The 13,287-nt window shown below is 42.4% G+C and overlaps 1 protein-coding gene across 2 annotated transcripts in view; it reads right to left on the reverse strand.

The window, feature by feature from the left end:
* Positions 1–13,287, reverse strand: part of SLC20A2 (solute carrier family 20 member 2) — a 104,897-nt gene that overhangs the window by 47,839 nt on the left and 43,771 nt on the right. The gene's annotated exons all lie outside the window — the stretch shown is intronic.

Consider the following 13,287-nt stretch of genomic DNA (forward strand, 5'->3'; position numbering starts at 1 on the left):
TGTAACAGTTTGTTCCATCAGAAATAAGTGTTTTAAGGCTACCAATGGGCTCTAACTTTGGCATGTGACAGATCTAACCATAAAGCAACTCAAGGAAGATTATAATTAGGTTAACGTCTCCTCCGACCCTCCCACAAAAAAAAAGCTGGTTTCTAGAATATCAGAGGGTGAAGTATGCTTTAGAATTACAGGTTGGCAATAAGCCTTAATAGGATATGACTTTTTGCAATCTGAAAAACATATTTGGTCATTATTTTCAGAAAGAAAAAATTGCTTCAAACGGGTAAAAGATAAAGAAATGAGAAACTCAGTTACAGAGTTTTTCAGATACATGGAATGTGCCTGATTCTTGGACCGGTGATGACCAAATATTATTCTGTGACACCACAGGGTGTGGCTAATGACCTGCCTGAAAATTTACACACAAGAATGAGCACTTTACAAGCACACCGTGCATGTGTCTAAAAGAAGGCTTACAGGTTCTAGTATACAGTGACATATACTGTGTTTACGTCTAGTATAAAGTATACTTTGTCAGAGTTTGACAAAGGTGGAAACTGAAGGCCCTCAGGAGGAAGAGAGAAAGCTGCAGAATGAAATGATCCTACTGAAACACGATTCAGATCATCTTACTATTCCCTGACTACCCATCCCTCACTCAGAGGAAAGGCCAGAGGCCTCACCCCACGGCTTGGAAGGCCCTCCACGGTCTCCTGCAGGCCCCGCCCCAGCCCACTGTCCTCAGCTCCGATTGCCCCTTCCTTCACAGGCTCCTTCTTATTCCTTGAAAACACCAAACGCTCTCACCTCTGGGCCTTTGCACCTGCTGATCCCTATGCCAGAAAAACTCTCCCTGACAGCTGTGTAGCTACTCATGCTATTTAGGTCTCTGCTCAAATGTCACCATCAGAGAGGCCTTCCCTGACCTCGTGAAAGAGCAGCCCCTCCCCTCCATGCCATCATCCACACCTCTCACCCAACTTTTTGGCTGCTCTACTTATCACTGCATTCATTCATTCATTCATTCTTGTCTGTCTCCTTTCAGGAGGGTGTGGGTACTTTATTTGGATTCACTGCTGTATCCCCAGGACATTGAATAGTGCCTGGCATGTGGGAAGCCCTAACCAATATTTTGAATATATGAAAAAAGAGGCTATTAAACATGGAGAAAAGTCCTCTAAGATAAAAAGGCAATGTCACAAAATTAGTATATCCATGAAGTAAAAATGTCACTAAAAGCTTTGGAACTGTGGTATTCTATTATTATACAGCCGAGGTACCAAATCTGTATTTTTTTGAATGAATTTTTTGACTTAGGTGCACAGAATGGTGCTTATTACCACAGTGTGGTTCTTCAGAGATGCTTATTGACCTGAACTAGATAAATTAGGTTCATATGTCATGTCACAGACAGTATAATGATCAATCAATATTAAGATTATTTAGGGGGAAAAAACAGGACACTAAATTTTATGTATATTGTGATCATGGTAGTGTTAAAATCCATATAAAAAGACGGGCAGGTTAATATACGATAAGTCAGAACAGTGGCTAACTTTGAGTGGCAGGTAGTATTACAGACGATTTTTTCCTTTCCATCCAAAACTGTAAACTGAGTAACATGCTTTTCAAATTAAAATAGTACATAATAAATATTTGGTCATAGAGCCATCTATGTATGCAATGCTATAGGCATATAATGAAATAGATACACAGTGTGAAATACACCGTCAGATTCTGTCACTTCCTAAGATTTGAAGCCTATGCAATTCTAGAGATTTGGAGCCCACGTGAGACAAATGAAAAGACCATTCTAATGGCAAGGGACAATATCCTACTAAAAGAGTATTTTATTAATATCATGGACACATCAAATCTGGAAGTGAAAATACAAAATAGGAATATTTTGGACCAATACGATCGAATCCTAAAATAGAATTCTTGATGAAATCTTGTTTGTCAGGTTAGCTTGCCAACAGGGTGAACAAGAACAACATTCAACAAGTATTTATTGAGAACCTCCCTTGTGCCAGTCACTAGGAACATGACGATGAGTGAAAATGGATGTGGGGCTCACCAACCCGTGAGGGGGGCAGACGCTAACCGCGTAAACACACAAACGTATGACCCTTGGCTGTGTTGAGTGCCAAGGAGGAAGGAGGCCCACGGCCCACAGCATTGTGAGAGTGCAGTTCTGGGCCAGGACAGGGCCTGTGAGAGCAGGGAAGGCAATCTAGGAAGGGGCGGCGAACTCTGGGATGGGGGAGGCATTCCAGGCACAGCCGGGGTGGGAAGGGGCAACACAGGGGAGGACTGGCAGGCGGGTGTGAGGCAGCGTCCAGCAAGCTGAAGACGGTGGCCACCACGCGGTCAGTAGGGTGTCCCTGCAGGGTTGTAACCAGAGGGAGGCCCACATGATCAGACTTTCGAGAAGGTCACCATGGCCGCCATGTACAGAAGGGGCTGGACGAAAGAGGGAACGTGCTGAGACTGATTCAGGGCTACTGTGTGGTGCAGGCAGCCCCCACAGAGGCCCCCGGCCCAGTGTGGCCGTGCCACCAACCAAAGAGAAAGGACGCTTAAGGAGGTTTCTGGGGCTCAAGCGGTGGTGGCCTATGCGTGGGGACTAAGAGAGACAGATGGTTGCTGGCTGGCAGGACTGGGCTGAGAAACAGCCAAGGGGAGTTTTTATGTTTTCTCCTTTGTATTGTTTCTAGTTTTGTTTTTACACGTTAGGGCGAGGTTCACCCACAGGTTCACTCTGGGACAGGCTGCACACAGAGGTCAAATCCAAGAGCACCAAGGCATGTATGTCCTCAGCCTGGCGTGGCTTGGAGAGGCTTTTAATTGTCTTTATGATACCTTAGGCACCATTTCAGACCAGGACCCCCTCTCCTACTCAGATAATCTTAGGTAATTAATTTCTACAACTGTGTCCGTGTTCTTTAATGGAGGTTTTCTCCTTCATATTATGTCCAATAAGCATCTGGTTAAGGAAAAAGGCTTTTTTGAGACCAAATGACTTCTATTTTGTATTCTATTTATAAGACCGGTTTTTTTTTTAAATTTTTTATTTACTTATTTGACAGACAGATCACAAGTAGGCAGAGAGGCAGGCAGAGAGAGAGGAGGAAGCAGGCTCCCCACTGAGCAGAGCGCCCGATGTGGGGCTCGATCCCAGGACGCTGGGATCACGACCCGAGCCGAAGGCAGAGGCCTAAACCACTGAGCCACCCAGGCTCCCCAAGACCGGTTTTTTTATGGCAAGGCCCAACACCCTGGTTTTCTCCCTCCTCCATTCGTTTTTATCAAATGGGAGCAAAATAAAACAAAGCACTTCAACAACCGCACAGTCTATTGCTGAAACAGAGCTTGGCACCCCCCGCAGGGGGGCCAGGGAGCACCAAGCACAAGGCTGAGATGGGAATCTGTCAGGAGTACAGAAGCCCAAATCCAGAGTGGCTGAGGTCTGGCCGGTGTGTCACCAGACAGCGCTGGCTGTTTGAAAACAGGATGGGGGTGGGCAATCAAGTCCGCGGGGAAAGGCTGGCTTATTCAACAAGTGATGTTGGGCCAACTTGCTCATAACTACCTGGAAGGAAGAAGTAAGTTAGATCCCTACCTCCAGCCAAAATGAACTGAAGATTTAAATGTAAAAACTGAAACCTGAAGAAAAGAAGAAAACACAGAGGCAAATAGTTACTTAATATTGGGATGGGGGAGCCTAGACCTGATACTGCAGAATTGATTCACTTGAGTTCATAGAAATCATGTCTTTGGGAGATAGAGAGGCCTGGGAAATGCTTCCTCTCCTGCTCAGCAATGATTCTCAGTGAGGACGCAATGGCATTTAGATCTTCCAGCTAACGCTTTGGTTCTTCTCTCTCTCCTGCAAGGGCTTCTCCGAAAAGGGTTCAGGACAAGCCTCCTAACTCTCTTGCCTTCCCCCCAGTATGAAAGTCCCTATATGGCTTTGATTCACAGAACTGAATGTGCGAAGATACTCTTTAATTTTCAAATGCCACTGACCTCTCACATTAGAGGAACAGAGACCTTAGAATGTTCAGAATCACTGGAAGAGATACTGAGGGGTTTCGTAAGTTCTACCTCCCAAACTTGTAATGTTAACAAGATCCTCACTCTCTTTTCTCGGGGCCCTCGATGCTTCTGAGCAAGTTCCTCAACTCTGAGGCCTGCCCACCATCACTTCCGTCCCTTGATCTCTGAACCAGCCATGCCTCTGTCACCAGGCCCAGTGAGAGCACTGGAAGGACTCCTGAGTCAAGGATTTATAGATTCTCTTTCTAGAATTTCCCTCTGTGATTATCTGCTTCAGCTCTACCTCATACCCTCTTATCTACACTAGAAATCTGAATGTTGAAGAAAAAGTGAAAACAAATATTCTCAGAATATTTCTAGATGAATTTGTACATGGTTTAAAAACAGGGACATGGCTGAGCTATAGCACTTAATAGACGTTAATTTAAAAAAAAAAAAAAAAAAAAAAAGCTTGGTTCGGAGGCTTCCTGTTCTGAAACCTTGCTAAAGGTAACATCTAAGATGACCCTTGGCCTTCTCAAGCAAACGTGCCAAGAGGATGCCTATTGCAGACCTCCATCCACCCTCCTCTCTCTCTCAGCCTTGGAGTCCCATCAGCCCCTCAGCTGGCACAACCCATCCCCGACCATCAGGTCTGGAGTAGACTGTGACTTAATTAGGACTCCTTCCCAGGGACCTTGTGGTTTTAAAGGCCTAGCCCATAGCCAGCCTCCCTTCCTCCTGTTTGTTTCTGGCCTATGCCGAGCTTGTCCCTGAGATTTCATGGACTGCACCCAGGCCAAGCTCCCCCAACAACAGGTGAGGGGAAGGAGCCAGGTCCTCCATGCAGAGGACCCCAGTGCTCTGAAGTAATTTCCCAACATCTCACTTAAACCCAAAGTCGGGGCACCTGGTTGGCTCAGTGGGTTAAGCCTCTGCCTTCGGCTCAGGTCATGATCTCACAGTCCTGGGATTGAGCCCTGCATCAAGCTCTCTGCTCAGCAGGGACCCTGCTTTGCCCTCTCTTTCTGCCTGCTGCTCTGCCTACTTGTGATCTCTCTGTCAAATAAATAAATAAAATCTTAAAAAAAAAAAACAAAAGTGACTCACACCTACCCTCTAGAAATGTAAAACCTATTTTCCTAAAAGTTAGGGTTGAATCTTGACTTCTGACACTTTGGTAGAAATTTGAAGACAGATAGTCTCTTCAATGGTATGGTGTAAAATCTAACGACTCTCGGCTACCTGTGAGTAAACCTGGCTACTCAGCCATCAAAACTATTAGCTTTTCCCAATAATATGGAAAGATAAAAATGGAAGATTCATTTTTGAAATCTTACTTACAGAATAGTATAGCAGAAGCATTTTTTTCTTTTCAACACTGAGGAGGTAGATATTGTCATAAGGAGTTTCTATCAATACCATCATTCTTGAATAGCTCATGAAAACATCTCCTTTACACTCTTAAATTTTAAAAATTAATTATAAAATAGTATACTTATGATAAAACATACTGAGTTTCATATTTTCACAATAATGATAAAAAAATGGAAACAGGACAAGAATGGCTCTGAAACTTGCTTTAACTACCTTTAGATGGCATATTTTACGAATATGCAAGGCAGTCTATGAGAGCACAGGAGCCTGGAGAAAGGCAGATGATATTATGACTGAATCAGAAGCAAGAAAGCAAAAGAGAGAGGGGAAGGGGGAAGAAAGAGGGAGGGAGAAGGGGGGAAAATGTCCAAGGGGAAGGCAAGACAACCAAGCCAAATGTTAGACCCAGCCTGGAACACAAGGACACAGAAGCAAGACGAAGCAGGTTTACTCAACGGGGACAAAGAGCATGAGTGTAAAGCCTGATAATCTTTATTAAAGACGTTCAAAGTGAACAAGCTGCAGATTTAAAACCCAAAGTAAACTGGCAATAAATGGCAAGGACAGTTTACTAATACACTGTGGCCATCCCCAGCACTTCACGTTCCTCCCCTTCTCCTTTCCTCTCTGTTGTTAAAAAAGGCACATTTGTTTCTCCTGAATGAAGAAAGGGAAAGAGCTCAGGACCTGCAATCAGAGGTTCTGGGTCCATTCCAGTTCGGCGAGCTACTAGCTACACAACTGTGCGCAAAGTCATTTAAATGACTCATCTGGAAAATGGGAATAATGACACAAGACGTGGTGGCTATGTAAAGGCCCTAGCTCAGTGCCAGGGATCAATACATGGTGACTATTACCATTATTAGCAGATAAAGCCCTGGGGTCATGGTGAGGAAACCCAGGCCTACTCCCGGCTTTGTTACTAACCAGCAGTGTGACCTTGGGAAAGACATCCACTTTCTGAATTCCGTTTCATCATCTGTAAAATGGGGATGGTAATAACACATGTACTTGGTAGAATTATTGTTAGGATCAAACCTAACAAATGCCTAAGTGTTTTGTAGTTGTGGTTAGCCTCAAGCCACCTGAAGTTATCAGTATCACCGTAGACACAGGAAGAACAACTTGAAGCTCCAAAAACCTTCTAGAAGGATCTCTCTCACTCTTACACACCCCACCTCTAGCAGTCATGCAGATATACCCACCCTACCTCCCTCTAGTCCTGTTCTTCCTCCTCAATGTACAAATTCTGGCCTTGTCTTTGATTAAAGACTGACATACATTGGAAGGCATGGGAACAGTTTTGAGGGTTGGATGGAGCTGAAGAAGTAGATGAAGATACCTCCAAAAGGTGCTAAGAAAAAAATATCATGCAAAATGGTAAAGCCACTTTGGATAACAGGATGGCAGTTTCTTATAAAGCACATGCTCATCCCGTAAGTCAGCAGTCCCATTCTGAGGTATGGTCGCCCAAGAGAAATGAAAACACATATCTACACAGGGAACTTTTTATTCTATATCTTGAGTATGGTGGTGGCTACACTACTGGGCACATGTGTCAAAATTCACAAAACTGTGCACTTGCAATTAGTGAATTTTATTATATATAAATTATACCTCAATAAAACAGACTATAAATAACACTGGCATATATAACTACGTGAGGTGATGGACGTATTCATTAACCAGATGGGAGGAAACCTTTCACAATGTATATGTGTATAGAATCATCACGGTGTACACTTCAAATATCTTACAATTTTATTTGCCAATTAATTATTTACCTCAGTATTCTACCTCAGTAAAGCTGAGGTAAAAAAACAATATTATACCGGTCATAAAAGTATATAAAATATTCATTCTTGATATGTTTCCCTTCCTATACTGCTGGCTTTGCCTTCCCCCATCCCTAGCTGCCTTAGGTTAAATAGTTAAAAGGAAAAGAAGAGAAAAGAAATGGGAAGGAAAGGAGAGAGAAAGAAAAGTAACTCTTATTGAATGGAAGAGGGAACATTCTACTCAAACATAGTAAAAGCAGCCCATTTGACCAATCGAGCAAGGGCTCAGGGACAAGGTGTCACACCTTGTTTAAAACAATGGCATCAAGAAGCAACGAGCAAACACAGATCAGTGAGAGGAGGTGGCTGACTTAGAAGTGCAAATTCGAAGTTCCACAGAAAGGGACTCAGACACAACTCTCTTTCGAGGCCAGAGATGAAAGCGGAAGGCCTGCTGTGGGGACAGATTAGACTCTCTTCCAACCAGGCACATACTATTTCCACAGAGAAAGAAAAGCAGGGCGTTCTTGTGGAGCCAAGTCTCCAACCTCACTTCTTCAGGATCTAAAAGGTGGAAACCCATTCATTAGCATTCAGGTTTACGGCAAATATAAATACGTCAGCTGAAAATCACTCCTATGGAGGCCCACAGATGAAAAACAGTTTAAATCTGGACTTGCAGACACTTCATATACCAAAAGCTTCAAGGAGGTCAATTAAAATAAGTTAGAGCATAAGCAAACTATAAATAAAAGTGTCACCTTGCTCTGCTACTCCAATACAGACTCTACAATGGGTTCGGAAATGTTCTCTCTCATAAGTACAGCTGGAAACGATTTAAACAGTTCTAAGCAGGAGCGTTTATTTTTCATATGGGCAATGGTGCCAGGCTGGGTTAGATGCATGGCAGTCCCAGTACGCTGTCTTGAACAAGAGGTACACAGAGAGGGTATGGGTGGCTTTATGACACGAACCTCACAAGTCCAAGAAAATAAGCAAATAATCTGAAATGTGAATAAATACTGATGTACAAAGATCTCATTTATTACAATCATGCAAAAAAGGAAACCATTTAACAAAATCTCCCAGATAGGAGGAAAAGCTAAGGAAACACTGATGACTTCTAAAGAGGAAATATTATATAGTAACTAAGATAATGTAACTTGAGGGGTACCTGGGTGGCTCAGTCAGTTAAGCATCCGCCTTTGGCTCAGGTCATGATCCTAGGGTCCTGGGATCAAGCCCCACATCCGGCTCCCTGCTCAGTGGGGAGTCTGCTTCTCCCTCTGCCCCTCCCCCTGCTCATGCTATCTCTCTCACACTCTCATGCTCTCCCTCTCTCTCAAAGAAAAAATAAAATAAAATAAAATGATGTAACTTGAATTCTTCAAGTTACATCATTGGCATTGGAATATTCTCTGCAAAGGGAAAAATCAGCATACAAATGGTGTGTGACAAATGATCTCAACTATGCTTGAGAATACACCAGCAATGAGACTTTAAAGAAACACACCCAAGGTTCAGAGTGGCTCTCTCTAGCTGATCTTGATTTTTTTTTTATATTACCCAAAACTTCCTACTATGAGCAATTACTACTTTTAGCGTCGGAAAAACCCTTCAAAACACTACTGAGGAATGCACACTTTTTTTTTGAGAAGTTAGGAATGCACCACCAGTATACGCTTCATTTTTGCAATAAACAAAATGAATTTATCATGAGTCTGTTTTCAGCCCAGGCCTCGCAGACAATTCTTCTTTCAAGTTATGACCTACAACTTAAGAGGTAAATATACCTTCTATACTTTTTATTGATCTTATCTTTGTTTTTCACTTTCAAGAACACCCCACAGTTCTGGCATCTGAGCACGGGGTGGAAAGGTCACTGCACGGTTCAGAGCCTTCTATCATAGTCCCATCTACAGGATTCTAAAGCGCATCCTCAGTCACACCTGGTCCTCCTTTAGAATTCTCCCTTCATCTTTTCTGTGCTTCCCTTGAGGACTGGCCATCAGAACCAAACTTTACCCAGAAATTAAGAAAAATGTCCTGCTGAAGCCAAGTACTCTGCAAGCCTGACTGAAGCGGTATTTGAAGTTAATGCTTACAAGAAACAACCTATGATTAGTCTCTGATTTCTATTTTGGTTCACAGAATTAGAGAATCAGAAAACATTAGAATTTGAAAAGACTTGAGAAGTCATCTGGTCCAATTCTGGCCATTCTGAAGATGTGACTGCCATAACTGAAAGTAGACAGGAGATGACTATTCCCTAAACGTGATACCCACTGACTACACGGGAGGTACTCAAAGGCGCAGTGTAAGGGGTGCCCCTGGTTGGCCTTCCTAATGATACTAGCTCCTATTTGGGGAGTTGAGAGTCCTTGGGAGGACTCCTCTCCTCTCCTTGGCAGAGAGAGCAGGGAAAGAGATAAGGGTGAAAAAGAGGATGGGTTACAAAGAAAGCCACAGAACCGTGATCCTTGGAAATTTTCAAGAGCAGATGATATCTTCCAGTCCCATCCAGCTCAATTATTCTGTACCAACCAGAGACCACAGGGCTAAGAAGAGGCAGTGTGTAGCCTGCAAATGTGAACCACAAGATTGTGCTGTGGGGAGAGGGGGTGGAAATTCCTGACCCTTTCTAGAACAATGCAATCAATGGCTTTCATGAGTGTATGGAATATGGCACAAACTCATCTTGGTCCTCTGTGTAAAGTTCTACTGCAGACCCTGAGGGTTCAGCCCCTCTGGACCCTGATTCTTTTCCAGGCTCATTCCTGCTGTATTCAACTCTCCCTCCTGCATTTTTGTCATTCTGACATTTAAGTTTGTTTTTGGCTCGTAAAGCATGTGTGTTATTTAGATGTCTTCCAGTAGACTTTTGCTCTCTGGGAAAGCATTGTATGAATATATTAAGTAAATATGTTTTTAAAAGGATAAAGAAAGAAACAGCAAAAATAATGAAAAGGAGATAAAATTAAAGGAATCATGACAATTTGGCCTGAGGAAGAGAAAGAGAAGATGGAGAAGGCCCTACAGAACCTAAGTGAAAAATAGTTTGCTTAAAAACTGAAAGACTGCCTCATGACACGGAAGTGCCATTTCCTTGGAGATGCTCATATGGAATCTAAATGACTGAGGAATTATTTTCAGAAACTTTAATTTGTTGTTTCTATTTATTTTTTATTATTTTTTAAAAGATTTTATTTATTTGATAGAGCGTGCACAGGTAGGTAGAGCGGCAGGCAGAGAGAGAGGGAGAAGCAGGCTCCCTGCTGAACAGAGCCAGACACGGGACTTGATCCCAGGACTAGGATCATGACCTGAGCCGAAGGCAGACGCTTAACTGACTGAGCCATCCAGGTGTCCCTGTTTTTAATTTTTTTTAGAAGATTTTATTTTTTAAAAGATTTTATTTATTGGGGCACGTGGGTAGCTCACTCATTAAGCATCTGCCTTCGGCTCAGGTCATGATCCCAGGGTCCTGGGATTGAGCCCTGCATCAGGCTCCCTGCTCAGCAGGAAGCCTGCTTCTCCCTCTCCCACCCCCCACCCACTTCTGTTCCCTCTCTCACTGTGTCTCTCTGTCAAATAAATAAATAAAATCTTAAAAAAAAAAAAGATTTTGTTTATTTGGAGGGGGAGGGGCGGAGGGAGGGGGATAAGCAAACTCTGCACTTGGTGTGGAACCTGATGCAGGGCTCGATCTCAGGACCCTGATATCACAACCTGAGCTGAAATCAAGAGTCGGGCACTTAACCGACTGATCCATCCAGGTGCCCCTAAAGGTTTTATTTTTAGGAAATCTCTATACCCAACACGGGGCTTGAACCTACAATCCCAAGATCAAGAGTCACCTGCTCCACCAACTGAGCCAGCCAGGCAACCCTGTTGCTTCTATTTCAATTTTATAATTTGATGATTTCATGAAAATGTTACTATAAGGAAATACATACCGGCCATTCTCTATCAAGTGTGGAGATATAGCAAAAAGTCTTTCATTGTAATAAGACTGCACTTGGAGAAGAAAAAATTTCTAACTGAATGGCTTATTGCACACTGCAATGCACTCCCATTAGAAATGTGGAATTAACCTGAATAATTTTTTTTCAGGATTATGACCGCCTTGCTGGAGGGCTGTAGATATGACTCTGCTTGAAAGCACAGGACAAGGATGGCTGCCCTCTATACATTTATTCCCACTCTAGGAGAGAAATGGCTTCTAAACATTTTTCCCTTTCGGTGTATGCTACAGATGGATTCCCCTCAGATAGTCTACATAATTTTTTTTTCTTCAGCCATAACCAAAAATAGATTTGTTTTCATGAGCAAATCACTTAGCATCACTTCGATCACATGGCAAACCTGGGAGCACTTGTTCCGGTTCTGTGCCCTGAAGTGTTGGACTGTTTGGCTAAACTCCAAGAGCTATATTAGGGAAATACCTTCTCTTCGGCCGCAGTTTAAAATGGAACTATGTATGTAAATAGATATCGTGGTTCTTACAGATTTATTTGCTAATCTTGGTCTGATTACAGTAGAAGCTCAACAGAACTATGAATGATACTTTTAAAAACACTGATTCCTGATACTACGACATATTCTTTCTATTAATAGAACATTAATATAAATAGAAGAGTTGATAGGTGGAGATTATTATCTTAACTATTTTCCATGCTCAACTTACAGCCACATACTTCTTGTTCTCATTCCAAAGCTTCTTTCTTAAGCAATACTTCTTAGGCAGCAGAAAAAGCAAGAGGGAGCAGATGATTAAGTTGATTCAGTGAGACTTTTCCTCTTCGCAATGTAGGAAAGTTGATTCAGGTCTCTAAAGTGCTTCATCGGAAGTCTGCAAACGTGATTCAGTTCCACCCAAATTAGTGGTATAAACAGTCTAAACAAGGCAGTAAGTTCAAAAAATCGTTCATCTGGTCAGGAAGTCGGGTGGAAATCTAGGACATTTTCCAGATCTCTCACGGAGACAACCAAAATTGAAATCTTTTTACTAAATTAAGAAACCATAAGCATTTGCTTGACATCACCTTCAAAGAATGATGAAAATAGCAGTTTAAAAATATCAGAGAGAGAAGTTTTTAAGCTGTCTTTGAATATTATTTCCTGATTCTGAGAGTGCTCCTGCTACTTATTTCCTTATGAATGACTTGAGATAAACTTTCTTGGGCAAGTCACTGGCTTCCTTTGGCTCAGTTTTTCCTTTAGAAAACTTGGGAGCTTGGGAGGATGCCTTGATGTGAACATGAAGAGCTGTATTATAATAACTAGAAAGCAATTGGGTATAAGCTGCTCCTTGGTGTTTCAAATTAGTTATGAGAAGAAAGAAGAAATACATAACTATATGGTCTTTGGCCATGACCCACTTAATTGCCTCTACTGGTGCTTGTGTGTGTGTGCGTGTGTGTGTGTGTGTGTGTGTATATTTCAATTACTCTCTAGTGTCACTTCCTTTCAGCCTAGTGAACCTCCTTTAGTATTTCTTGTGAGGCAGATCTGGTAGCAATGGATTCTGTTTTCATTTACTTCGAAATATTTTCATCTTGCCTTTGCTTTTGAAAGACAGTTTTGCAGGGCAGAGGACTCTGTCAGCACTTTAACATGGCCTCCCACCGCCATCTGGCCCCCACTGTTTTTCATGAGAGGTCAGGTGTTAATCTTCTTGTAGGTCCCCTAGAACTGAGTCAGTTCTCTCTTGATGCTTTCCGCATCTTTCTGTCTTTTAAAATTTTGACTACATGTCTGGGTGTGGATCTCTTCATGCTTACCCTCTTCAGTCAAGCAAGAGTCTGTCAAGCATCTTGGATGTGTAGCTTAGTGGTTTTCATCAAATTGGGGAAGTTGTAAGTCATTACTTCTTTGAATATTTTTCCGCCTCTTTCTCTCTCTCTTCTACTTCTCATACACTTAATGGTAACCTATATTTTTCTGAGATTCTGTATGCTCTTTTGTCATTCTTTCCGTTCTTCAGACTGCATTATCTCCGTGGCTCTCTATTCAAGTTCGTGGATTCTTTCTGACAACCCAAATCTACTGTTGAGCCCTCTAGTGAGTTTTTCTTTTTTTTTTTTTTATAGTT

Source organism: Martes martes (genome assembly GCF_963455335.1).
Source record: "Martes martes genome assembly, chromosome: 2".
In the NCBI taxonomy this organism is placed as follows: domain Eukaryota; kingdom Metazoa; phylum Chordata; class Mammalia; order Carnivora; family Mustelidae; genus Martes; species Martes martes.